Here is a 27634-nt window from a genome sequence, read left to right as displayed (position 1 = left end):
ATGGGAGAAAGAAGGGGTGGCGAGAGTTCTGCATTCTTCGTGGCTTGGTTCGGCAACTTGAGCGCCCTGGAGAGGAAAAGACTACAAAAATGAGTAAACACTGCCCAGTCCATCATCGGCTCTGACCTTCCTTCCATCGAGGGGATTTATCGCAGTCGCTGCCTAAAAAAGGCTGGCAGTATCATCAAAGACCCACAACATCCTGGCCACGCACTCATCTCCCTGCTACCTTCAGGTAGAAGGTAAAGGAGCCTGAAGACTGCAACAACCAGGTTCAGGAATAGCTACTTCCCCACAGCCATTAAACCTGGCTCGGACAAAACTTTGATTATTAATAACCAATTATCTGTTATTTGCACTTTATCATTTTATTTATTCATGTGTGTATATATTTATATTATGGTATATGGACACATTGATCTGTTTTGTAGTAAATGCCTACTATGTTCTGTGTGCAGAAGCTTTAAGAATTTCATTGTCCTATCAGGGACACATGACAATAAACTCACTTGAACTTGAACTTGAACTTCTGTGCTGTTCCTTTATTCCCCACACTTATCACTACAGTCATTAACCTCTGTTGTTCTTTTTTTTTTGACATATATAGTGACTTTATAATCTGCTTTTATCTGTTGTACCTTCCCAAGCTAGAGTCCAAATGAATCACGCAGCAACCGGTTGATTGTGGCAATGTTTTCATGTTATTGCAGGCTACAGTGCAAACTCAAGGCCAGAGTGCTGACAACACAACCCTCACCTATGAGCTCATTGCATTTCATGCTGGTTTTGAACACCAGAATGGTCACCGCCCCAACATCCTTGGGTGCAGCTGTATTGTTGCGGATGTCAGTTGATTGTAGCCTTCCTGAGAGTGAACTTGCAGAAAACCACAGGTGGAGTTCCTGGCCATGTCCTCACAACCTGTTAGCATCCGCTAGCAAGAGTTTTTGTGGACATCTTTAATCTCTTCCCTACTCCAATCTGAGAATTGGCTACTGCTTTAAGACCACTATCATCCCAGTGCTAATGAAAAGCAAGGTAGTATGCCTTGATAACAACTGTTTTGTAGAAATTGCATCCACTGTAACAAAGTTACAGTCACCTGGAGTATTGCGTACAGTTAGAAACAAAGAAACATAGAAATTAGGTGCAGGAGTAGGCCATTCGGCCCTTCGAGCCTGCACCGCCATTCAATATGATCATCGCTGATCATCCAACTCAGTATCCCGTACCTGCCTTCTCTCCATACCCTCTGATCCCCTTAGCCACAAGGGCCACATCTAACTCCCTCTTAAATATAGCCAATGAACTGGCCTCGACTACCCTCTGTGGCAGAGAGTTCCAGAGATTCACCACTCTCTGTGTGAAAAAAGTTCTTCTCATCTCGGTTGTAAAGGATTTCCCCCTTATCCTTAAGCTGTGACCCCTTGTCCTGGACTTCCCCAACATCGGGAACAATCTTCCTGCATCTAGCCTGTCCAACCCCTTAAGGATTTTATAAGTTTCTATAAGATCCCCTCTCAATCTCCTAAATTCTAGAGAGTATAAACCAAGTCTATCCAGTCTTTCTTCATAAGACAGTCCTGACATCCCAGGAATCAGTCTGGTGAACCTTCTCTGCACTCCCTCTATGGCAATAATGTCCTTCCTCAGATTTGGAGACCAAAACTGTACGCAATACTCCAGGTGTGGTCTCACCAAGACCCTGTACAACTGCAGTAGAACCTCCCTGCTCCTATACTCAAATCCTTTTGCTATGAAAGCTAACATACCATTCGCTTTCTTCACTGCCTGCTGCACCTGCATGCCTACTTTTAATGACTGGTGTACCATGACACCCAGGTCTCGCTGCATCTCCCCTTTTCCTAGTCGGCCACCATTTAGATAATAGCCTCACATTTATCCACATTATACTGCATCTGCCAAACATTTGCCCACTCACCCAGCCTATCCAAGTCACCTTGCAGTCTCCTAGCATCCTCCTCACAGCTAACACTGCCCCCCAGCTTAGTGTCATCCGCAAACTTGGAGATATTGCCTTCAATTCCCTCATCCAGATCATTAATATATATTGTAAATAGCTGGGGTCCCAGCACTGAGCCTTGCGGTACCCCACTAGTCACTGCCTGCCATTGTGAAAAGGACCCGTTTACTCCTACTCTTTGCTTCCTGTTTGCCAGCCAGTTCTCTATCCACATCAATACTGAACCCCCAATGCCGTGTGCTTTAAGTTTGTATACTAATCTCTTATGTAGGACCTTGTCGAAAGCCTTCTGGAAGTCCAGATACACCACATCCACTGGTTCTCCCCTATCCACGCTACTAGTTACATCCTCGAAAAATTCTATAAGATTCGTCAGGCATAATTTACCTTTTGTAAATCCATGCTGACTTTGTCCAATGATTTCACCACTTTCCAAATGTGCTGCTATCCCATCTTTAATAACTAGCAGTTTCCCCACTACCGATGTTAGACTAACTGGTCTGTAATTCCCCGCTTTCTCTCTCCCTCCCTTCTTAAAAAGTGGGGTTACGTTTGCTACCCGCCAATCCTCAGGAACTACTCCAGAATCTAAAGAGTTTTGAAAGATTATTACTAATGCATCCACTATTTCTGGAGCTACTTCCTTAAGTACTCTGGGATGCAGCCTATCTGGCCCTGGGGATTTATCGGCCTTTAATCCATTCAATTTACCCAACACCACTTCCCGGCTAACCTGGATTTCACTCAATTCCTCCAACTCCTTTGACCCGCGGTCCCCTGCTATTTCCGGCAGATTATTTATGTCTTCCTTAGTGAAGACGGAACCAAAGTAGTTATTCAATTGGTCTGCCATATCCTTGTTCCCCATGATCAACTCACCTGTTTCTGACTGCAAGGGACCTACATTTGTTTTAACTAATCTTTCTTTTCACATATCTATAAAAACTTTTGCAGTCAGTTTTTATGTTCCCTGCCAGTTTTCTTTCATAATTTATTTTTCCTTTCCTAATTAAGCCCTTTGTCCTCCTCTGCTGGTCTCTGAATTTCTCCCAGTCCTCCGGTATGCTGCTTTTTCTGGCTAATTTGTACGCATCATCCTTCGCTTTGATACTATCCCTGATTTCCCTTGTTATCCACGGATGCACTACCTTCCCTGATTTATTCTTTTGCCAAACTGGGATGAACAATTTTTGTAGTTCATCCATGCAGTCTTTAAATGTCTTCCATTGCATATCCACCGTCAACCCTTTTAGAATTAATTGCCAGTCAATCTTGGCCAATTCACGTCTCATACCCTCAAATTTACCTTTCTTTAAGTTCAGAACCATTGTTTCTGAATTAACAATGTCACTCTCCATCCTAATGAAGAACTCAACCATATTATGGTCACTCTTGCCCAAGGGGGCACGTACAACAACACTGCTAACTAACCCTTCCTCGTTACTCAATACCCAGTCTAAAATAGCCTGCTCTCTCGTTGGTTCCTCTACATGTTGATTTAGATAACTATCCCGCATACATTCCAAGAAATCCTCTTCCTCAGCACCCCTGCCAATTTGATTCACCCAATCTATATGTAGATTGAAGTCACCCATTATAACGGTTTTGCCTTTGTCGCACGCATTTCTAATTTCCTGTTTGATACCATCTCCAACTTCACTACTACTGTTAGGTGGCCTGTACACAACACCCACCAGCGTTTTCTGCCCCTTAGTGTTTCAGTTTTGGTCTCCCAATCTGAGGAAAGACACTCCTGCCATAGAGGGAGTGCAGAGATGGTTCACCAGACTGATTCCTGGGATAGCAGGACTTTCATATGAAGAAAGACTGGATAGGCTCGGCTTGTACACGCTAGAATTCAGAAGATTGAGGGGGGATCTTATAGAAACTTACAAAATTCTTAAGGGGTTGGACAGGCTAGATGCAGGAAGATTATTCCCGATGTTGGGGAAGTCCAGAACTAGGGGTCACAGTTTAAGGATAAGAGGGAAGTCTTTTAGGACCGAGATGAGAAAATCTTTTTTTACACAGAGAGTGGTGAATCTGTGGAATTCTCTGCCACAGAAGGTAGTTGAGGCCAGTTCATTGGCTATATTTAAGAGGGAGTTAGATGTGGCCCTGGTGGCTAAAGGGATCAGGGGGTATGGAGAGAAGGCAGGGATGGGATACTGAGTTGGATGATCAGCCATGATCATATCGAATGGCGGTGCAGGCTCGAAGGGCCGAATAGCCTACTCCTGCACCTATTTTCTATGTTTCTATGTTTCTAAAGTGCTTTGAGATGTTGGTTATGCCGCAAATCAACTCTTACCTCAGAATTGACCTGTATTCACTTCAATTTGCCAATCACCACAACAGGTCAATGGCATTTGCTATCTCACTGGCTCTCAGTTCAGTTTAGTTTATTGTCAAGTGTACCGAGGAACAGTGAAAAGCTTTTGTTGCATGCTAACCAGTCAGCGGAAAGACAATATATGATTATAAATAAGACATTTACAGTATATAGATACATAACGGAATAATGTTTAGTGCAATGTAAAGCCAGCAAAGACTGATCAAAGATAGTCCTAGGGTCATCAATGAGGTAGCAGATAGCAGTTCAGGTTTGCTCTCGATTTGTGGTAGGATGATTCAGTTGCCTGATAACAGCTGGGAAGAAACTGTCTCTTTCTAGAGGTGTGCGTTTTCACACTTTTAAACCTTTTACCCGATGGGAGAGGGGAGGAGAGGGTGCCACTCATCCTTGATTATGTTGTTGGTCTTGCCCTCTGTTCAGGATAACATCTGATTAACAGGAACACATACGCCAGACTGCTTGCTGGTCATCAGCTACAGCTCGGCATTCAATGCAATCATCCACTCCAAACTCATCAAGCTCCAATGCCTGGGTCTCTATATTTAATTTTGCAACTGGATCCTTGACTTCCTCATTGGCAGGCCTCAATCAGTGTGTATCGGTAACACCATCTCCTCCTCACTGATCATCAACACAGGTGCACCTCTAGGCTGCATGCCCAGATCTCTGCTCGACTTTCTTTATGCCCGTGACTGCGTGGCTAAGCACTGCTCCAATGCCACCTATAAATCTGTCAACGACACTACTGTGGATGGCAAAGTACCAGTGGCGATGAGTGAGTGTACATGAGAGAGAAAGAACATGTGTAGGAAGGAAATGCAGATGCTGGTTTCCACCGAAGATAGGCGCAAAATGCTGGAGTAACTCAGCGGGTCAGGCAGCATCTCTGGAGAAATGGAATAGGTGACGTTTTGGGTCAAGACCCTTCTATGGTGCTGCCACACAACCTCTTGCTGAACACTAGCAAGACAAAGGAACTAATCGTTGACTTCAATCAGAAAGGAGAAGTCTGGAGACCATGTGTATTATTATCCTTTGGAGGATTGGTGATTGAGAGCCAGCAGCTTCAAATTGCTGGGCATTTAATTCATTTCTAATTTTTTTTTCTATTAGTTCTTTTAGAAATGTCATGTGTAATCCATGTATATTTTATACTTGTGTGCGTCTATGTGCCTGTGATGCCGCTGCAGCAAGATTTCCATTATACCTGTGCCTCATCACTCATGCATATCACAATAAACTCAATTTAACTTCAAGGTTCAAGGTTTCAAGGTCAGTTTATTGTTAAGGTACAGTGAGATTTGAGTTGCCATACAGCCATACTAAGTGAAAAGCAACAATCTTCTCCCTCTTTATTCTCCCGCAGTCGGGACTATCAAAAGCTCCCGCAGCTGGCGATCCGAAGCCCTCGCGTTAGGGTGAGCGAAACTCCCTCGTCGGGACGGTTGAAACTCTCTGCGGCTTGGAGCTCCCGAATCGTTCTCTAACCAGGGACCACGGGCTCCACAATGTTAAAGTCCTCAGGCCCGCGGTTGGAGCTTTCCACAGTTGATCCCCGGCAATGGGATAGCAAGCTCCACGATGGTAAAGGGCCTGTCCCACCAGCATGCGATTGCATGTGATTGCATGCGTCTAGCGCGACCAAACGTGGTCGCTTGAGGCATACAGCCTCGCGGGGCCGGTCCCAATTCGAACCCCGGAGGCGTATGGAGTTGTGCTGGGCTGGTCCCGACATCATACTCACCAATCAGCTGGGCAGGAGGCGGGCCGACTGAATTTGGACGTCGCACTGCGTCGGGCGGTGACGTCATCGCGCAATGCCACGACGTCAAGACCCTGCGTACGCCCATTGAGACGCTGCGTACGCCCATCAAGACGCTGCGTACAGCGTCAAGACGCTTCGTACAACGTCAAGACGCTGCGTACGCCCGTCGAGACGCAGCGTACGCCCTCAATGCGCCTGCGGGCCGACAGGACGTTGTCGCGCAGAATTTTCGGACAGGTTGTACTTTCCCCTTCCCTATCAATAACTATTCCTAATTACTCTGCATCTCAGCACTTTGCAATCTGTCACCATTTAGAAGATTTAAAAGAAAATTCTCCTCAGATATGGGCCCCAAAACTTCTCACAATTAAACTCGGTTTGCTAGATGTTTGCCTTATTTGTAATCTGTCTATCTCTATCCCAGCCTCTCGATCAACTGTGCACAACTAATGCCCCTGTCCCACTTAAGAAACCTGAACGGAAACCTCTGGAGACTTTGCGCCCCACCCAAGGTTTCCGTGCGGTTCCCGGAGGTTTTTGTCAGTCTCCCTACCTGCTTCCACTACCTGCAACCTCCGGCAACCACCTGCAACCTCCGGGAACCGCACGGAAACCTTGGGTGGGGCGCAAAGTCTCCAGAGGTTGCCGTCCAGGTTTCCTAAGTGGGGCAGGTGCATTACTTTCCTACCTGACTAAGTGCCATCGACCATACCTTTATTAACCTGATCATAGCGGCTCAGCACCAAACCATGTGGCACACCGTTCATTATATCTTGCCAACATGAGAAAGATCCATTGACATTTGCTTACTGTGTTTCCTGAACACACATTCCCAGCAATAGGTTACCTCCTCCTCCACAAGCTCTTATTTTCCAAAAATAATCTGTGCCACGTCACCTTGTGAAATACCCAAGGGAAAACTAAGCATAAAGCACCTGACTATTCACTCCATCCACAACCCATGTTCCTTCTTCAAATGGACTCCAGTATCGTGGTCAGACTTTATTTCCTTTCCACTAAAATCATGTTGACTTTGAATGATCACCATAAAGTTTTCTGTGTCCTGATACATTTAAGAAAGAACTGCAGATGCTGGAAAAATCGAAGGCAGTCAAAAAAGCTGGAGAAACTCAGCGGCTGAGGCAGCATCTATAGAGCGAAGAAATAGGCGACGTTTCGGGTCGAGACCCTTCTTCAGACAGATATCCGGGTGTGGGGGGGGGGGGGGGAATGGCGGGAAAAAGACAGGAAGAGGTGGAGACAGTAGGCTGTGGGAGAGCTGGGAAGGGGAGGGGAAGGAAGGAGAAAGCAAGGACTGCCTGAAATTGGAGGGCAATGTTCATACCCTGGGGGGTAAACTACCCTACCCAAATTCGACTTCTCCAATTTCAGGTAGTCCTTGCTTTATCCTTTCTTCCCCTCCTCTTCCCAGCTCTTCCACAGCCTACTGTCTTCGCCTCTTCCCTTCTATTACCCGCCCCTCCACGACATCAGTTTGAAGAAGGGTCCCGTCCTGAAACGTCGCCTATTCCTTTGCTCTATATATGCTGCCTCACCCGCTGAGTTTCTCCAGCTTTTTTGACTACCTTCGATTTTCCCAGCCTGATATCATGTCTTTAGTAAAAGCTTAGAAACATAGAAACAGGTGCAGGAGGAGGCCATTCGGCCTTTCGAGCCAGCACCGCCATTCATTGCGATTATGACTGATCGTCCCCAATCAATAACCCGTGCCTGCCTTCTCCCCATATCCCTTGATTCCACTAGCCCCTAGAGCTCTATCTAACTCTCTTAAATCCATCCAGTGATTTGGCCTCCACTGCCCTCTGTGGCAGGGAATTCCACAAATTCACAACTCTCTGGGTGAAAAAAAATTTCTCACCTCAGTCTTAAATGGCCTCCCCTTTATTCTAAGACTGTGGCCCCTGGTTCTGGTCTCGCCCAACATTGGGCACATTTTTCCTGCATCTAGCTTGCCCAGTCCTTTTATAATTTTATATGATTCTATAAGATCCCCCTCATCCTTCTAAACTCCAGTGAATACAAGCCTAGTCTTTTCAATCTTTCCTCATCCCAGGGATCGATCTCGTGAACCTACGCTGCACTGCCTCAATCACAAGGATGTCCTTCCTCAAATTAGGAGACCAAAACTGTACACAATACTCCAGATGTGGCCTCACCAGAGCCTTATACAACTGCAGAAGAACCTCTTTACTCCTATACTGAAATCCTCTTGTTATGAAGGCCAACATTCAATTAGCTTTCTTCACTGCCTGCTGTACCTGCACACCAACTTTCAGTGGCCGGTGTACAAGGACACCCAGGTCTCGCTGTACCTCCCCCTTACCTAACCTAATCCCATTGAGATAATAATCTGCCCCCTTATTTTTGCCACCAAAGTGGATAACCTCACATTTATCTATATTATACTGCATCTGCCACCTATCTGCCCACTCACTCAACCTGTCCAGGTCCCCCTGCAACCTCCTAACATCCTCCTCACAGTGCACACTGCCACCCAGCTTTGTGTCATCTGCAAACTTGCTAGTGTTGCTCCTAATTCTCTCTTCCAAATCATTAATATATATGGTAAACAGTTGCGGCCCCAACACCGAGCCTTGCGGCACTCCACTCGCCACCATCTGCCATTCTGAAAAGGACCCGTTCACTCCTACTCTTTGCTTCCAGTCTGCCAACCAATTTTCTATCCACGTCAACACCCTACCCCCAATACCATGTGCTCTAATTTTAGTCACCAGTCTCCCGTGCGGGACCTTATCAAAGGCTTTCTGAAAGTCTAGATACACTACATCCACTGGATCCCGTTCATCCATTTTACTTGTCACATCCTCTAAAAATTCCAGAAGATTAGTCAAGCATGATTTTCCTTTCATAAATCCATGCTGACTTGGACTAATCCTTTTACTGTTATCTAAATGCCCCATTATTACCTCTTTAATAATTGACTCCAGCATCTTTCCCACCACCGAAGTCAGGCTAACTGGTTTGTAATTCCCCGTTTTCTCTCTCGCTCATTTCTTGAAAAGTGGGATAACATTAGCTAACCTCCAATCCCCAGGAACTGATCCTGAATCTATCGAACATTGGAAAATGATCACCAATACGTTCACTATTTCTAGAGCCACCTCCCTGAGGACCCTGGGATGCAATCCATCAGGCCCCGGGGATTTATCATCCTTCAATCCCATTAGCCTACCCAATACTATTTCTCACCTAATGAAAATTTATTTAAGTTCCTCTATCCCCTTAGATCCTCTTACCTCCAGTACTTCTGGGAGATTGTTTGTGTCATCCGTCATTGAAGACAGATCCGAAGTACCTGTTCAACTCTTCTGTCATTTCCTTGTATCCCATAATAATTTCACCCGTGTCTGCCTTCAAGGGACCCATATTTGGCTTTGCTACTCTTTTACCCTTAACATATCTAAAGAAGATTTTACTGTCCTTCTTTATATTCCTGGCCAGCTTCCCTTCGTACTTCATCTTTTCAGCCCGTATTGCCCGTTTTGTTTCCTTCTGTTGTCCTATGAAAGTTTCCCAATCCTCTGGCTTCCGGCTACTCTTTGCTGTGTTATACATCTTTTCTTTTAGTTTTATTCTATCCCTAACTTCTCTTGTCAGCCACGGTTGCCTCCTACTCCCCTTAGAATCTTTCTTCACTTTTGGAATGAAATGATCCTGCGTCTTCCGGATTATGCCCAGAAATTCCTGCCATTGCTGTTCCACCGTCATTCCTGCTAGTATCCCTTTCCAGTTTACCTTGGCCAGCTCCTCTCTCATGCCTTCATAATCCCTTTTGTTCAGCTACATCACTGCCATTTCCGATTTAACCTTCTCCTTCTCAAATTGCAGATTAAAACTAATCATATTATGATCACTATCTCCAAGTGGTTCCTTTACCTCGAGTTCTCTTATCAAATCTGGTTCATTGGACAACACTAAATCCAGAATCCAGAAAAGCTTGCATTATGTTCCCAGAGAGATGTTAAGATGATTGACTTGTAGATTCCTGTTCTCTGTCTCTTTTGATTTTTGACTAAAGGAGTTACGTTTTCTAATTTCCAATTTAATGCAACCTTCTCCAAGTCCATGAAACTTTGAAAAATTTAAACCAACGCATCAACCACTTTACACTGCACCGAAGACTTGGAGAGGTTCCAACAATTTGCTCAGTCCCTATACCCTGGTGAGTGTAATTGTCCTGAGTTCCTCTCTTGCTTTTGGCCTGCAGATATCTCTGGGCTGCCACTTGTGCCCAGGATAAGTTGTAGCAAAGATGAGCGGGAAGCAAGAGGATTGGGTAATGTTTAAAGAACAACAGAAGATAACCAAAAAGACAATACGGGGAGAAAAGATGAGGCAGGAAGGTAAGCAGGCCAAGAAAATAAAGCAGGATAGTAAAAGCTTCTTTAGGTATGTGAAGAGGAAAAAATTAGTTAAGACCAAAGTTGGACCCTTGAAGAATGAAAAAGGTGAATTTATTATGGGGAACAAGGAAATGGCAGATGAGTTGAACTGGTACTTTGGATCTGTCTTCACTAAGGAGGACACAAACAATCTTCCTGATATAGCAGTGGCCAGAGGATCTGGGGTGACGGAGGAACTGAAGGAAATCCACATTAGGCAGGAAATAGTGTTGGATAGACTGATGGGACTGAAGGCTGATAAATCCCCAGGGCCTGATGGTCTGCATCCCAGGGTACTTAAGGAAGTGGCTCTAGAAATCTTGGATGCATTGGTGATAATTTTCCAATGTTCTATAGACTCAGGACCAGTTCCTGTGGATTGGAGGGTAGCTAATGTTATCCCACTTTTTAAGAAAGGCGGGAGAGAGGAAACAGGGAATTATAGACCAGTTAGCCTGACATCGGTGGTGGGGAAGATGCTGGAGTCAATTATAAAAGATGAGATAGCCACACATTCGGATAGCAGTAACAGGATCGGTCCGAGTCAGCATGGATTTACGGAGGGGAAATCATGCTTGACTAATCTTCTGGTATTTTTGAAGATGTAACTAGGTAAATGGACAAGGGAGAGCCAGTGGATGTAGTGTACCTGAACTTTCAGAAAGCATTTGATAAGGTCCCTCATAGGAGATTAGTGGACAAAATTAGGGCACATGGTATTGGGGGTAGAGTGCTGACATGGATAGAGGAGTGGTTGGCAGACAGGAAACAAAGAGTAGGGATTAACGGGTCCCTTTCAGAATGGCAGGCAGTGACTAGTGGGGTACCGCAAGGCTCGGTACTGGGACCGCAGCTATTTACAATATACATCAATGATTTGGATGAAGGGATTCAAAGTAACATTAGCAAATTTGCAGATGACACAAAGCTGGGTGGCAGTGTGAACTGTGAGGAGGATGCTATGAGAATGCAGGGTGACTTGGACAGGTTGGGGGAGTGGGCAGATGCATGGCAGATGAAGTTTAATGCGGATAAATGTGAGGTTATCCACTTTGGTAGCAAAAACAAGAAGGCAGATTACTATCTAAATGGAGTCAAGTTTGGAAAAGGGGAAGTACAACGGGATCTGGGGGTCCTTGTTCATCTGTCTATGAAAGTAAGCATGCAGGTACAGCAGGCAGTGAAGAAAGCGAATGGCATGTTGGTCTTTATAACAAGATGAATCAAATATAGGTAAATAAAGAGGTCCTTCTGCAGTTGTACAGAGCCCTAGTGAGACCACACCTGGAGTATTGTGTGCAGTTTTGGTCCCCTAATTTGAGGAAGGACATTCTTGCTATTGAGGGAGTGCAGCATAGGTTTACAAGGTTAATTCCCGGGATGGCGGGACTGTCATATGCTGAGAGAATGGAGCAGCTGGGCTTGTGCACTCTGGAGTTTAGAAGGATGAGAGGATTTCTCATTGAAACGTATAAGATTGTTAAGGGTTTGGACATGCTAGAGGCAGGAAACCTGTTCCCGATGTTGGGGGAGTACAGAACCAGGGGCTACAGTTTAAGAATAAGGAGTAAGCCATTTAGAATGGAGGCGAGGAAACACTTTTTCTCACAGAGCGTAGTGAGTCTGTGGAATTCTCTGCCTCAGAGGTCGGTGGAGGCAGGTTCTCTGGATGCTTTCAAGAGAGAGCTAAATAGGGCTTAAAAATAGGGGATATGGGGAGAAGGCAGGAACGGGGTACTGATTGGGGATGATCAGCCATGAACACATTGAATAGCGGTGCTGGCTCGAAGGGCTGAATTGCCTACTCCTGCACCTATTGTCTATTGTCTATTGTAATATAAAGGAATATAGAGAGAACAACCAGCCTCAGAGTTGGCGGTTGACTTGCTTCCACCCTGTGAGTCGAAGGTTGCTGGAAGGGCCAATGTGGAAACCACAGACTCTTCCACAGAAGTGGTAAGTGTGTTGAAAGGGGCGGAGGGTGGACTGATAGTTTGGAATGCAGATCCATTGGAAGGGACTTCCTGGATACAATACAATACAATACAATACAATTTATTTGTTGTCTATTGAACCCAGAGGTTCAAACGAAATTTGGTTTCTGCAGTCATACAAACAAGAAGAAGAACCAAGACACAACACAATTTACACGAACATCCATCACAGTGAATCTCCTCCTCACTGTGATGGAAGGCAAAGTCTTATCTCTCCCCTGCAGTCCTCGTTCTCCTCCCGATGTCAGAGTCAAAACCCCCGGCGGGCGATGGTAAATAAGTCCCGCGGCAATTATAAAGCCGAACTCGGCCAGCTCCGCGATGGTGGGCAAGTCCGCAGGCTCCGCGACTGGAGCCCCCGGGTCGTTCTGGTTGGAGGCCGCTCCACGGTGCTCGGCCCCAACGACAACGGAGACCCGACAGAGAAAGGGTCGGGTTCTCCGTGCAGGGGAAAGATTTTGAAAAGTTTCCCCCCCCCCCCCCCCCCCCCCTTCTTCTTTTCTATTGGATACTTCTTCTCCATTTGAATGATGGTTGGATTTTCAGAGATCCATGAAGTCGAGGAGACTTTGGGAACAGACATTTCCCTGGAAGTCTCTTGAGGTGACGTGACTCAGATTAGATGCCTGGTTCAAGAGGGTGGAGCACACAAACGATTCAACCCACACACCAAGGCTGCCTAAGCACCAGAACAATGGCAGGACGCTGGCATTAGTTTGCTTATCTAACCATGGCCTTGGAGGCTTTGATAGAGACAGCATTGGTACTGATGCAGGAGTCTGCTGGCAATAGACCTTAATTTGCAGGTGTGCAGAAGGAGTTGGTTAGAAACATAGAAACATAGAAAATAGGTGCAGGAGTAGGCCATTCGGCCCTTCGAGTCTGCACCGCCATTCAATATGATCATGGCTGATCATCCAACTCAGTATCCTGTACCTGCCTTCTCTCCATACCCCCTGATATCTTTATCCACAGGGGCCACATCTACCTCCCTCTTAAATATATCCAATGAACTGGCCTCAACTGCCTTCTGTGGCAGAGAATTCCAGATATTCACCACTCTCTGTGTGAAAAATGTTTTTCTCATCTCGGTCCTAAAAGATTTCCCCCTTATCCTTAAACTGTGACCCCTTGTTCTGGACTTCCCCAACATCGGGAACAATCTTCCTGCACCTAGCCTGTCCAACCACTTAAGAATTTTGTAAGTTGGTTGGAAGAGGTTCTCAGTTTTACAGACTACTCATTTACTGAAGCATCTTCTCGTTTGTTTCGATGAAAAAGTCAAGGACTTGCAGCACAGCCTCCCAGAATACGTGTATGCACATTGTCTCCATAATGCAGTTCGATGACCAGGGCCAGGATGAGGGGATGTGAGGTATGGTAGAACAAACAGGTTACCACGTCTTGTCGAGTAGCTCTGAGGAGTTTGTTTGGTGCGAGGTGACAACTGTAGTGAGAAACATTGAGAGGAACTTTGGCCACGGGTACTGCTTTGTTTGACCCACAGAGACTGAATCTGTGGTGGACCATTGGCAATTATCTCTCACAGAAGCTTACAGAAGCTGTTTTCAGATCAAGAAAAGCCAGAGTGATGTACACTGGCTGATGCACCACATTATAACACACACATTCAAATACAGACTGAACAATGTAATTCCTCACCAGGTTTGTTCCTTGTATTGCAGAATATTGTATTGTATTCCTAGGATATCGTTTCGGTACATGTACATCACAGACCAGGGGAGGTTTGGCCAGGAGTCTACTGTGAAGGGAATGATGGATGGGGTCTGACCCAGTTTGAATCAGGGAATGGATTAGATTTTATAGAAGACAAACACAAACAAAACAGATACAGAACCTTGCACAAGGCACGTTACAGATTGTTGTTTGTTCTGCGCACACGAACAAACATATCCGTCCTTTCATTTTAACAAAATAAACCTTTTTTTGCATTTCATCAACTACCCAGCAGCAGCTCCTTTGGTTTCAGTTCTGCCATATTTAAAACATGGGAATGAATAAAAGTCATTTCTAACTGCATGCTACAATAGTTACAAAGAGTAAAGCATTCTTTGCGCTCAGCTGTGCACGCCAATATCACATTTACCGCACGGCCAGCTCAATAATTTTCAGAACCACATGATGTAAACTGTATTGACCAGCCATGGGAGGGAGTGTTTATACTGAGGGGCTGATGCATGAAGTAGCAGGTCCATTATCCACCTGGATTTCAGAACAATCGCTCCACTATTTCGTTGATCCCCCCTGATCACGGAGGAGCTCGCCCTCACAAAGACAATTTCAGACAACTATTATCAAACAGCTCACAGCAGATATGAATTGCAGCTACTGTAGCCTTGAACAGATTCAAGGACGCAACAACCTCACACAAAAAACAAGATGGTATGCATTGAGGATTCATTCCCTTCAGCTTCAGGCTAAAACACTAAAACAGGTTTACAAAGTGAACACCTGAAAGCCAGGCATTAAGCCGTTCAAAACTGCAAATTGACGATAAAACATTCAACAAAGTGCTTTCTAGTTACCTGGGCAGTATTGCACCTTGCCAGTCGGCGCTGACATTTGTTCACACAGCAGCAATCATGTAAAACCTGATTAACATGGAAGCCGCTGAAAGTTGAAGAGGGAGGGTTTCAGGGTCAAAGTTCAGAGCAGTGCTGCTGCTTCCTGTAAGGTTTGGTGAGTTCAGGTAGATCAGGGTTGATGGGTGACAGCTCTTACCTTCACTTCATCCAGTACCACCGTGAAAGACAGCATTAGGTTCATTTATTATTTGTTGTGGTAGAATAACTTGATGTTGCCTGCTGTGGCTACACTTTCAATTATTTCTTAAACAGATGTGACTACAACCATTTTCCTCACTTTTGAATGGAAAACGTTTCAATTCCTTTCAAAACTGATTAATTACATTTAACAAGATGTTATTTAAAAGCCGATTTATGTCGTGCCAAAGCATTTCAACTGTGAAAACTGCAATGTGAATATTATAAGATAATTTAATCACAATAATGCAGATTTCTTTTACCTGTGCAAAAACCTACTGCACACAGTAAACATTGTAAATCTGTGAAGTATCAGGAAGCAGAGGCAGCAGTATTGGGGAAGATGCAGTTAGAGTCATAGAGTGATACCACAGAAACTGGCCCTTCAGCCCAGCTTGCCCTTGCCGACCAAGGTGCGATCTATACTAGTCCCACCTGCTGCCATTTGGCCCATATCCCTCTGAATCTTTCCTATCCATGTAAACTGAAATTTTCAGCTGTGTCTAATTTGCTTTTGTTTGACATCGGGTGTGCATGAAAGCAACTTTGGCTTGGAGGATTTTCCAGTATTGTATAAGATTTACTCAATGGGGCTTCAAACCATCCAAGCAAATTTGTGAAATAAAAAATATCCACTCATCTTTTATTCAGTCGCCTGGTGCAAATGTGGGATTGGAATTCAACTTTTGTCAAGTCAATATTCCACCCTCCAGGAAGGGCCTGGTCTTCCTTTGGCATCTCAAACACACTCATCCCAAGTGGAAGCCTTGATACCAAGAGTTAACAAGCAATGTGAAAATGGACACAGTAATCAACATCAATCCCATCTTGCCTGAGCCAGAAGCATATAATGCCAAAGCATTGTACTCTCTCTCTCTCCCCTCCCCTTTCCTCATCCAAGAGGCAGGCATGAGGAGCTTTTGCCACTTCAACGTAATGTCAGAAAGTTATATAGCATGGAAACAGTCTTTCAGCCCAACTCATCGACCAAGTTGCCTAACTGAGTTGGTCCCATTTGCCTGCGCCTGTCCTGACCCATATCCCTCCAAGCCTTTCTTGTTCATGTATCTGTCCAAGTGTCTTTTAAACATTGCAAACTTACCTGCCTCTACCACAATTAACTTATTTGTGGATTGTCACCTTGTCCAAGTGGAGAAGCTTGTGTGGACCTGAGCTCCTGGGAGCGATGCCATCTGGAGCTATGCTCCTGGTAGGGCCACCCATGGCAGTAAGGTCGAGGGGGAGGTCTCTGACAAAGGGCAATCCAACCAAGACCTCATTGGTGGAACAGGCGGAGGATGAAGGCTGTAGCAGAAAAGGGTCTCCGGTCGTCTTGGACTCCATGCCACTGGATCCTGATCCAGATCTGTCAAGGACCGTGGGGTGGCTGTCTGTGCACCAGTCTCCCCACGTTAAACAAAGTCATGCACAGGTGTCCTCCATACAGGGAATAGCACCCTGGAGACACCCATGGTCAGCCATGACCGAAGGGGGCCTGTAAATACACAGGTTAAAGCACAAGCATCTTTATTGTCTAGTTCATCATCATATAAGCAGTACATCACAAGTTCAGTCTACTGCAGCTACTGAAGACAGTAGGCGAGTTCTTACACTATAAAACATACATTTAGCCGGAGTTATAATTACTAAGCATTCTGATTGACTAACATGCAATAGCCAATCTACAGGGCCTAAGAAGAAGAACACGATGAAGGACCAGTGACGTATTTCCAAGTCAATATTTCACATGACGTTGGGGGAATCTACACATGCTGGTATTCCCATCTGCCTGCTGCCTTGGCTTTCCTGATGGTAGAAGTCCTTGGTTTTGGAAGTATTGTCTGAACAGAATACAAACTACAAATACAAAACTTCATATTCCATCTCAATAGTCTACAATCCTTGAACATTGAGTTCTCTACTTTCAGGTAACCTGCTCTTCCTCAGTCTCTCTATCCATCCAGACAGTGCTGGATTTTGATGAAGAGAGGCCCTAGGCTATTTCACTTGTGAGGCCCCTCCCAATCCCCCACCCCCACGACTAGAGGAAGATGGAAGAGTCCACCAGATTGACACCAATGTGCAGCCGAGCGTGGCCAATGAGATAAGAGGCTGGAAAGCGGCACTTTATTTATTTATTTATTGCCAGTGCTAGTGTCGAGTTATCAGCTTAAAACACTGTTATTCTGAAATGTAGGGCAAGGAAAATGGCTGAAGTGTTGTTTAGAGACTACAGTGCGTTGTGACAGCCTATGTAAGAAAGGCCTATGACAGTGTCAAAAATATTATGCACCAGGCCTGTACAAAGCTGTTCAAAAAGGGGGGTGGCATGGCAGGATTACAAATATTTAATGTGAAATAAGTGCGCGCAGTGCATATCACAAGCGCGAAGCTCAAAGTCCCTTGCAGCCAGGGTCCAGGGCCCGCTTTAGCTCTGAGGTTTTAGATGCTCTCTGATACATTCTGGGCCTTATTTTGCAGCAATTTTGCACCAAATTTATGACCACTATTTCAGAAATAATTTTGTTTGAGTCAAGAGTAATGAGTGAGTGGAATGGGATGATTGGGATCATTGTTGAATACATTTTAAAAAAATCAAGAATTGAAGTTGCCCTTGTTTTAATAATCAAGTTGTACTGTAAAATGTTATGTAAAATGTTATAAAAGAGCATTCAAACACTGCAAATAAAACCTTTTTTTAGAAAATGTTTTGTGTGTTGATTTGATTGCCTGTTACTGTTTGACTGTGTTAGTGTGTGCACATTAAAAATGATGCAAAAAGAAAGTTTCAAACTATGGAATTCATATTTTTCAGGATTGTTATCAAGGAAAAGAAAGCAGTTCCAATTGTTTGATATTATTCATATGGAGGAGAAAATATAATTGCTCTAAAACCTACCTTAATTTTGCAATCTCACTAAAGATAATCCCCCTTTCCCTCTCCCCCCTCCTCCTTCCCCTTCCCTCTCCCTCCACCTCTCTCCCCCTCCCCATCTCTCTCGCCCCCTCCGTCTCTCCCCCTCCCCCTCTGTCTCTCCCCCTCTGTCTTCCCCCCCACCCTCTCCCCCTCTCACATCCCCCCCTCTCTCTCTCTCTCCCTCCCACGCAGCGAGGCTCTGACTCCGCGCCGCAGACACCGCAGACCCCCCCCCCCCCCCCCCCACCCCCCCCCCCCGTCCCAGAGAAACGGGCACTCCTGCAATGCAATATTCCACTACTTACCTAGAGTAGACACTAGGCATCGAGGTGATTGTGTGGAGTGCAAATGGAGATCTGAACCCGCCCGGGCCCACTGCGCGGAGAGACAGCGTCATTTTGCATCGCTACTGCGTCACCGGCTTCCCCCAACTGCACAGGCGCGGATGGTCGAAATGTTATTTTCCCCAAAACTTCCAGCGGGCCAGAACCAGAATTTTGGGTAATTTCCGTCAAAGAGGAAAAAAAACACCTTGGCTGGAGGCCCCCTAGATTTTGAGGCCCTAGACTTCAGCCTACGAAGCCTATAGGTAAATCCGGCTCTGCATCCAGATCTTCACCTTTCCCACAACGCCCCCTCCACAGCCAGTTTCTTCCCCCACCCATCCTATCTGCCTCTCTCCCACCCACTCCGTTCATCAGACTGAGGAAAGTTCCCTCCCAAAAATCACCTATCTGTGTTCTCCAGGGATGTTGCCTGACCCACAGAGTTACTCCAGCATCTTGTGTCTTTCCTTGGCAAACCAGCATCTGCAGTTCCTTGTTTCAACATCTTTCAGCAGCTCCCTTCCCCTCTATTGGTCCTGTGTTCCAATCTACCCACTCCTTCTCCTCTATTTGGTCCCATACTCCACCTTCCTTTTGCATCAGATTCCATCTTCTGCAGTCTCTAGTTAACACCAGCAATTACATCCCAGCCTCTGTTGTTAACTCTACCCCAGTCTCCCCCACCTGATGATTTTTCGGTGAAGTTTTGCAACTTTGTCGGTGCCAGAAGCATGGTGACACTTGTGTACTGCCCAGGTGAGGTCTGCTGTATGATTTTACCGGGTTGTATGCAAAACAAAGTGTTTCACTGTGTCTTGGTACATGTGACAATAGAGTATCACTGAAATTTTCAATCCCATCCATCAATACACCATGCCTCACCTGGATCCACCCATCATGTGCCAATTCTTTCCCTACCTCTTCAACTCTTTATACTGGCTATCGTTCGCTCCAGTCCAGAGAAAGTGTCTTGACTCGAAACACCAACTGTCCATTTCCATCCATAGATGCCACCTGACCCACTGAGTTCCTCCAATGTGTTCAAGAAGGAACTGCAGGTGCTGGAAAATCAAAGGTACACAAAAATGCTGGAGAAACTCAGCGGGTGCAGCAGCATCTATGGAGCGAAGGAAATAGGCAACGTTTCGGGCCGAAACCCTTCTTCAGACTGATAGGGGGTGGCGGGGAGAAGGAAAGATAAAGGAGGAGGAGGAGCCCGAGGGCTGAGGGATGGGAGGAGACAGCCCGAGGGCTGAGGAAGGGGAGGAGACAGCAAGGGCTAACAAAATTGGGAGAATTTAATATTCATGCCCGCAGGATGCAGACTCCCCAAGCGGAATATGAGGTGCTATTCCTCCAATTTCCGGTGTTGCTCATTCTGGCCATGGAGGAGACCCAGGACAGAGAGGTCGGCTCACTCTGGCCATGGGTCCCGGTGGCTCAGCACTTCAACTCCCCCTCCCATTCCCCGTCCGACCTCTCTGTCCTGGGTCTCCTCCATGGCTAGAGTGAGCAACACTGGAAATTGGAGGAACAGCACCTCATATTCTGCTTGGGGAGTCTGCATCCTGGGGGCATGAACATTGAATTCTCCCAATTTTGTTAGCCCTTGCTGTCTACTCCCTTTCCTCAGCCCTCGGGCTGTCTCCTCCTCCTTTTTCCTTCCTTCTCCCCGCCACCCCCTATCAGTCTGAAGAAGGGTTTTGGCCAGAAACGTTGCCTATTTCCTTCGCTCCATAGATGCTGCTGCACCCGCTGAGTTTCTCCAGCATTTTTGAGTTCCTCCAATGGTTTGCTTGTGGTCTGAAGAAGGGTCTTCACTCGAAGCAACACCCATTCCTTCTCTCCAGAGATGCTGCCTGTCCCAGTGAATTGCTCCAGCATTTTGTGTCATATCTTTGGTTTAAACCAGCATCTGCATTTCCTTCATACACATTTTGTCCTCCAGCGGTTTGTTTTTGTGGCTGTTGTCGGAATAGCATGGGTAAGTAACTGCAATGCATTTTGCCGATGGTGCACACTGCAGCTACTGTAGTTATTAAATGTCAGAATCCTGCATTTTAAACTTGCCACTCTCTGGCACTACATTGTTCCATCTTCAAAACGACCCATGTACTCCAGCTGTCTGTTGCCTTGTCTGTTAGTCAATCCTCAACCCATGTTGTTGTAATATGTTTTGTTCACCGAGTCTCTTGTGTCTTACACTTGAATATAAGTTCAAGTGAGTTTATTGTCATGTGTCCCTGATAGGACAATAAAATTCTTGCTTTGCTTCAGCACACAGAACATAGTAGGCATTTACTACAAAACAGATCAGTGTGTCCATATACCGTAATATAAATATATACACACATGAATAAATAAACTGATAAAGTGCAAATAACAGATAATGGGTTATTAATAATCAGAGTTTTGTCCGAGCCAGGTTTAATAGCCTGATGGCTGTGGGGAAGTAGCTATTCCTGAACCTGGTTGTTGCAGTCTTCAGGCTCCTGTAACTTCTACTAGGATTGTGTGGATCTTTGATGATACTGCCAGCCTTTTTGAGGCAGCGACTGCGATAAATCCCCTCGATGGAAGGAAGGTCAGAGCCGATGATGGGCTGGGCAATGTTTACTACTTTTTGTAGACTTTTCCTCTCCAGGGCGCTCAAGTTGCCGAACCAAGCCACGATGCAACCGGTCAGAATGCGGTTTGGCTAGCGTGGCTATCTGCTAAATAATTTTCAGCTCACTGAGTGGATAGCCTCATTTTGTGTGAATTTGAGGGAGCTAATTTGCTGGAAAATAAATACAATTGGAAATTGGTACATTTTGATTTGCGGAAGAAAATTTATGGAAATGTAGCACAGGGCATTTTTCAGACCAGTACTGACTAATCCCCACAGATGCTGAAAATACTGATGGATTTCAGCATATAAGTAGTAGGTAGAAAAATGACTCCCCCAATACTGTCTTTCCCATAGGGCAGCACTCCCCCCGGTACTGTCCATCCCACATTGAGGAATTCCCTCACCAATGCCCTTCCTGCAAATACTGCACCTCCACAGTGCAGCACTCCCTCAAGACTGCCCCCCCCTCCCCTCCCCAGTGTACACCACCCCCTCGGTACTGCCCCTTCCGCAGTGCAATGTACCATCAGCATTGTCCTCCCTACAGTGTGGCATTCCCTTAGCTTTTCCCACTCCATATCGTGGCACTCCCTCAGAACTACCCATCCTCGATTGAGGTGCTCACTCAGTACTGCCCCTCTCACAGTGTGGCATTCTCTCAGTACCGCCTCTCCCATAGTGGTGGCACTCTCTCAGTACTGCCCCTCCCATAGTGGTGGCACTCCCTCAGTACTGCCCCTCCCAGAGTGTGGCACTCCCTCAGTACTGCATGCTGACAGTTGCGTTCGCTGAATACATTCTGTCCTTTCACCCATTGGTCACCCATCAACTTCCTGTCTGTGCTTTAGGTGTGACCATTCAATATTAATAATAATAATAATAATAAATACTTTATTGATCCCTTCAGGAAAATTCAGATGTACAGAAGCCCCCAATCACCAAACCCACACATTCAAAACGAACGCAGACATAAAATACATAAAATACCATGTGGACAATACCTGAGAGCAATAAATACTTAAATAGACCAATAATTAGCAATTAAAAATTAAAAAATGCATCCCCCTACAGCCGAATTATAAAATCTAATGGCTGCAGGGGTGAAGGATCTCCTGAACCGCTCCGTTCTACAGGGCAGGGAGAGGAGCCGGTTGTTGTTCCGAGTGCTCTTTTGACTCTCCAGAATTACATGGAGGGGATGCCTGGGGTTTTTCAGGATGATCTGCACCTTGCGCCTCATATGCCTCTCAAGCACATCCATCCCAGAGTCCACTCTCCCCTCCAGCACTGAGCTAGCTCGTTTAACCAGTTTGTCCAGCTTCTTGATGTTTTTTGCACTAATGCTGTTGCCCCAGCAATAGAAAATAACACTTGCAACCACAGTGTTGTAAAACATGTGCAGCATATCATTACGCACATTGAAGGATTTGAGCCTTCTGAGGAAAAAGAGTCTGCTCTGGCCTTGTTTGTAGAGGGCGTCAGAGCTGACAGACCAGTCCAGTTTGTTGTCCAGGTGCACTCCAAGGTATTTACATGTCTGCACCACCTCAATGTCAGCCCCTGCAGCGTTGACCGGCTGAAGGGGGAGCTTGGACCTGCCAAAGTTAGTCTTAGTTGTGTTCAGGATGAGACAGTTCTCTTTACTCCAGGCACAGAAGGCACTGGTCAAGTTCCTGTATTCCTCCTCATGCCCGTTCCTTACACATGCCACAATCACTGTGTCATCTGAATGCTTTGAGTCCTATCCATTACGCTTGCCTATTCCTGAGATGATCCTAACGTTGTTCAGGCAGTCAGTCAGGAGCTGCAGTTGGATGCACTTCCCATTGGTGTAGTCCTCAAGGATATAGGAAGTCTCACTGACTTTCCACATCCAGAGGGAGAAACAGACGTGTAGACCTTAACTATCATTTTCACCACTATGTTCCACCACAAGTTCCTCAACTTGTAAAAAGATAAGACCTCACCTTATTTCACATTCCTGGCCAAAGCTCAGCACTTATCCTCAACACAACCCCTCCCCCTATGCCACTCCAGTCAACCCCCCCTTCTTCTTTGTTGTTATGCCTCTCAATGAACCAATCAAATGGCTCATCGCTACTCTACCTCTGAGCTGGAAACTAACTAGTTCGGTATTGTTTAACATTTAGTGATGTAAAGATCTTAGAAAGAGCAGAGGATATTTTCCAGGGTCAACCGAGAAGCCCCACAATTTCATGTTGTTTATGAGCAAAATGTGTGTAGAAGAGGAAGATGATTTGTGTTTGCTTGCATATACATTTGTAGTCTGGCTGTTGCTGTCTTATCTATTCATTGATGTGAGCTCTTTTCGTGTTATTTTTTTATTGAACGCATGGAAAAACAGGCCCTCGAGCCCATGCTGATTATCAATCACCCATTCACATTATTCGATGTTATCCCAGTTTCGCCTGCACTCCCTACACACTAGGGACTATTTACAGAAGCCAATTAATCTTCTTTGCAGCTATACAACTGTGCTGCCGTTATCCTAATGGAAAAGCTGTGCTATTCATTTCATGGCTAAAATCAATGACACAGTTCATGTTCACCCTGCCTGTTTCTTCTCAGGATGAAAACATATTGGTTTATTCAGTTTTAAGAATATTTAGGCATGTCAATTATCCATCATGACATAGGTAGAAATTTATACAGAAATAATTTATTTGTTGTTGCTCCTATATTTAAACACAGAGGCTTATTGCTTGGCTGAATCAAAGAAAGCTGCAATAATAATATTAGTCATACAGAACAGAAATAGGTCTTTCAGCACCCATCCTTCACATGCTTGCTGGCCTTTTTACTTATCTACACCAGTCCCATTTACCTGTATTAAGTCCATCGACTTCTATGTGTTGGACATTCAAGTTCTTGTCGAATGTTCTGAGAGTGCTCGTACCCTCAGGCAGCACATTCCACGCTCCATCCGCTCTCAGTGTGAAAGACTTTCCCCCCAGATTGAGTCCTCTTGTTTACGATACCCCCACCATGACCTCCCTCGTCTATCTCAGTCAATTTTGGATACCTTTATCAGGTCACCCCTCAGCCTCCTTGCCTCTCGGGAAAACAAACACTAATAAGCGAAATACTCCAAATCGAGCAACATTCTGGTGAATCTCCCCGTTCACTTCTTGTGGTGAGAGAATAAAAACACCTACTTACATAATGGAGCACTCCAGGAAATTGCTACAAAATCATCAGGCATGAAGCTACCAAATGAAACCCCATCTCTTAGTACTTGTTACTTCGATCTTTGCTTCATTTGATTACCTTCTCATGTTACCAGCTTAAGACTCCATTTTAATGCCAATCAGTTTTCGAATCATGATAAAGGCCCCAGGATACCAAAAAAAATAAATCACAACTAGTCATTGAACACCATTAGTTTAATTAATTCCAAACCAAGTAAAGTGAATTTTCCCTGCACCCTCTCCAATGGATTTACTGTCATCCTATAAACATGCCAACCAGAACTATACATAGCATCCAAGTATGGCCTACCCTAATCAGTGACGTGCGGTGAGGTCAATGGCTGGGGAGGCACTGGCTAGTATCAGTGGCCTAGCCCTCCCTGTATTGATCACCGGGAGAGAGAGGAGTGGAGCCAGGGCTGTGTGCGTGAAGCACGGCGACTGGAGGGGCGGGAGCGTTGCCCCAGGACTGTGAGGGAACAACCCACCTCCCTCTCTCCCCCATCTCCATTCCCTTCACACCCCCCTCCCCGTCTACCCCTTGCTTCCCCCTCCGCCTCTCTACTATCTCTCCACCCCTCTCTCCCCCCTCCACCTGGGGTAGATCTACCCGAGCTGAGAGTTTATTACTCCAACGCAGGGCCCAATTGGGAGCTCTCAGCAGCCCAGAGCCTCCGAATCAGCCGCTACAAATCCAGGCCGCGGTTGGAAAGTCAGCGCCGCCAGCGGTGGAATCCAGTGCTGCGTCGCCGCTGCTGCTGAAACTAGCTAACGTGGAGGGAGAGTGAGGTAGCGTCAATTATGTGGGCTGAGCCTACGTAATTGATGCTCGGTCTCCCTCCACTAGGCTCAAGACATGCCCCCTCAGTGAGGCAGATGTGATCGCTGCCTCCCCTGGTGCTTTTTCATTGCAGTTTTATGACAAGACCAGCGAGCCTAAATTTAATATATTTATACGTGCCCGGGTCGGCACCATGGAGGCGTGAAATGGGGCGTCGACAGCAGTGAGGCCCCGGCGGCAGTGAAGTGACAGCAGCTGTGAAGCCTCGCGGCGATGGGGCCTCAACGGTGGTGAAGCCTCGCGGATCGACCCATGGTCGACGAGAGCGTGGAGGACCACCGTAAGGGGGGAGGGGAAGAACAATGTAGGACCCGGCGTGGGGGGGGGCGGCGCTGTGAGGGAGGTGGGCAAAAACAATGGACGAAAGGAGGGGGGGGGGGGAAGAAGAACAATGGGGACCCGGGGGAGGGGGGGGAGAGAAAAAAATAAATAAATAAAAGCTGGGGAAAATCGCTTTGTAACTTTGTCAGTACCGTAGGTGGCCACTATTTGTATACCTTTCACTAGCAATGTTACAAAATTTTGAGATTTAAAAAATCAAGTCTGTAATTTATCCCATCAGATAAAGCATAAAAAGAAGTTTATTTGACACCTAATTCACTTTCATATCTCAAGTATTTAAAAAGTTATGGCCATTTTCATACTGGGAAATGAGCATCTTGTTCCCTATTGATTTTCTATGGACATAACAAAAAAGCTGTGATCGTGGACAGTCAAAAGCCCATAACCTTCTTAAAAATTAAGAGAACTGAATGAAATTTTCAGTTATCGTAGATTGAACCATTCTGAAACAAATATAAAATAATCTTTCTTGGATGACCTGAAATTAAAGCATATAATTAGTTAGTTACCCAAGTGTAGCTAATTTCAAACTTCAATTACTAGATCTAAACATCTATCCATTTCTTAATAAATGATTAACATTTTTAAATAGCCTAAGTGTCCAAATAATATTCATAAATAATTCACAATAAAACATGATTTTTAAATCTCATTTACATTAATTTATAGGCCAAATGGAAGGAATTTAGTGTTTAATTGCTGTAAATTAAAGTCAATTTTAAATCAGCTTTCTAGTGGGATCCTGTGAACGCGCTGGTTTAGAACGTTCACATTGCGGTAGATTTGTGCCCTCAAATGCCCAGAAAAATACTGCGGGATATAATGCGCCCAAAATGAGCTACTCGCAATATTAAACTTTGTATAAAGGGATCTTAAGAAGCCCTTTTTAATGTAAAAATATGCAGCCTACCTTCAGTTGTTTGCTCTACGAGACCCTGACAGCTGCCGGTGGTCGCGGGTTTAGAGATTGATTTTTAAACTACTATAACTATTATACGAGGCCTTTAAAACTAATAATAGCTTTTGCGACGGGGTATTTCAGCGATTTTTCGTTAATAATTAACTAGGCTGAACAGCCTAGAGAAAATCGCGTTTTAAACAGCCTAGAGAAAATCGCGTTTTAAACCCGCCCCCCTCTAAACGGCGCCAAAATCGCGCACACCCGCAGCGACAGATTTTCAGCGACGCTTCAGGTAGGCTTTGCAACATACCTACTTTCACTGAGCCTAGTCACATGTGACAAGTATTTACATTGCTTCCTATGTTCAGATGCTGAAACCAAAAAGGTTATGACATTTAACCATATCACAAAGGTCAGCCAGCCCTGATTATTTCACAACCTTGCATTGTTCAGCAATTTCTCATTGTTGATTTTCACTGTTTAAGCAGGAACATTCATATTGAAAGTAGATAAATTATTTTAATCTCAGGTATTTAAACCTGCCCCGTAAATAAAATGGAATAGATTAATCTTCTGCTCCTGTGCAACCGCCGACAGCTGGGCTATCTCATGCAGGTTACGCTCGCCTGAGTACTGATTGCAAAAGGGTTATTTAGATTTTTACGTGGGCAAGTTTGGTGAGATGATCCATGTCCAAGTTGTTGTAGATGATCCAGGTAAGCCAATGCCAGGCTTGGATTGTGTGTTCTCCCATTAAGCTTTTGTTGGGCTTCACTGCAAATGCATTTCTCTTCTCTTTAGCCTGAGAGACTCCATGATAGTCCAGAGAGGACTATAGTTCTGATCCACTGTTGTTTAAGATGATGGCTTTCTCTTCCGTCGTCTTAAACCTTTAGTCATGACTAGCTGCCAGAGGAAGCTGTAAAGGTGGGTATAATGGTGACAGCTACATGGATAGGAAAGATTTAGAGGGGTGTGTGCTTATATGACCAGCTCCTATATGGCCGGCACAGTCGAGCTGGGGAGAAGAACCCATGTTTCAGGTTATGAAGGACATTTATGGATCTAAAAGGTGGACGCTTTCCAAACCCCCCCTTGAATTTGCTTTCCAAGGCAGCTTCATCCTATTAAAATTGTGCACTTATTGCAGCACTAGGATCACAACACCTGTGGCCTTTTAA

The 27634-nt window shown here is 45.3% G+C and overlaps 1 protein-coding gene across 3 annotated transcripts in view; it reads right to left on the bottom strand.

Annotated features, from left to right (window-relative positions):
- gramd1c (GRAM domain containing 1C) overlaps nucleotides 1-15170 on the bottom strand; it is a 61284-nt gene extending 46114 nt beyond the window's left edge. Inside the window, exon 1 of one of the 3 annotated variants that reach the window (XM_033023124.1) lies at nucleotides 15070-15170. The gene's annotated coding sequence lies outside the window, so the exon portion shown is untranslated. The remainder of the gene's footprint in view (nucleotides 1-15069) is intronic. The other 2 variants (XM_033023125.1, XM_033023126.1) reach the window with 2 other exon arrangements.
- Nucleotides 15171-27634: the final 12464 nt, after the last annotated feature.

This window comes from Amblyraja radiata, chromosome 6, assembly GCF_010909765.2.
Source record: "Amblyraja radiata isolate CabotCenter1 chromosome 6, sAmbRad1.1.pri, whole genome shotgun sequence".
Lineage (NCBI taxonomy): Eukaryota > Metazoa > Chordata > Chondrichthyes > Rajiformes > Rajidae > Amblyraja > Amblyraja radiata.
Note: the sequence above shows the minus strand (reverse complement) of the source record. Positions and strands in the feature narration are given on the sequence as shown.